Here is a 1,360-nt window from a genome sequence, read left to right on the forward strand (position 1 = left end):
TGTCCAAGTGCTGCACAGCATGCTGGTGTCCAAGAGCACTGGGAGCAGTTGCTCTGACCCAGGCCAGGGTGCCCAATGGTGCTGCTGTGCACACAGAAGACAGCAGGCCAGCGCCAGCGAGCCTAAGCACCTCGTGGCAGGTCGCACAGCTGCCATGCAGGAGACTAAAGGGGCCCTGCCCCCGGCCAGGCTGGGGGCCAGAGTGCTCTCTCCCTGGGGCACTGCTGCTTCCTCCACCCGCAGATGCCTAGTGTGGAGCTCCGAGATGACCTGGAGTGGGTGAGGCAGTGGCCAGAGTCCACCTTGCTTTGGATGCTGCATGCCGCCTGCTCAGGAAGTTCCCAAGGGACCCAGGTTCCTGGACTCAGGTGTGCACCTGCCTGCTTTCCCTGCAAGGCAGCTACAAAGAGGAGGGTAGGACATGCTTTGCAGTCTGCTGTAAAGAAATGAAGGAAACTCCACATTGCAATGGCCGGGACAAGTGGATTTGAAATGCAAACTCTTCCTTGCTGTTACAAGCTGGTTTCAGCTGTGTACCTGGGCAGAAACACAATTTCTATTAGTGCAGGTTACCTGGCTGGTCCTCTGTCCCTTCAGACTCAGCAGAAGTTGGGTACCACGCATTCTGGAGGCTGAGGGAGGAGGATTGCAAGTTCAAGCCCAACCTGGGCAATTGAACACCTTAGTGATACCCTTCCTTAAAATAAGAACAAAAAAAATGTTTAAAGGGCTGGGACTGTAGTGTGAAGACCCTGGGTTAAATCCCAGTACTGCAAAGAAGAGAGAAGTAAAGACCCACTGAGGTGAAGCAAGCTTCCCTCATCTCCGCTCACCTGCTCAAGGTAGGCACACCAGCCCCCAGTTACCCTGGCAGGCTGGGCTGGGGCGGCAGTCCCTCCTCACAGAGTATGCACTCCTGCACAAGGCAAATAGAACAAACTTATAAGTCACATCCTTCCCCTGTATCCTTAGCGTCAAGCACAGTCCGCGGTGCACTCGGGGTGTTTGGAAACAATTTCTGAATGAATCCCGATACCTTATGATTGTAAACAGGACTGAGCATACAAGAGGGCTGACAGCTTTCAGTTATGTAAATCAGGAAAATGAGTCAGTGTTAGGTGACAGTCTGATGGCTCTAGTGGGGAAGTCACTTGCTATTTCTAGCTCATTCCCACAGCAGGCAGTCAACTTGAACCAGTGTTGAATTCTCAGGGTGAAGAGGGACAGAATAACTGACAGACTGAAACACGGCTTGACCACTCAAGCAGCAGTCTGCGCATGCCTGATTGCTGTCACCGTAAGCCATTCAGAAACCCTGTGCTTGGCATTCTATGCAGCGAGCCATGGACACGTGTGTGTG

The sequence above is a fragment of the Octodon degus genome, unplaced genomic scaffold (genome assembly GCF_000260255.1).
Source record: "Octodon degus isolate 3935 unplaced genomic scaffold, OctDeg1.0 scaffold00034, whole genome shotgun sequence".
In the NCBI taxonomy this organism is placed as follows: Eukaryota; Metazoa; Chordata; class Mammalia; order Rodentia; family Octodontidae; genus Octodon; species Octodon degus.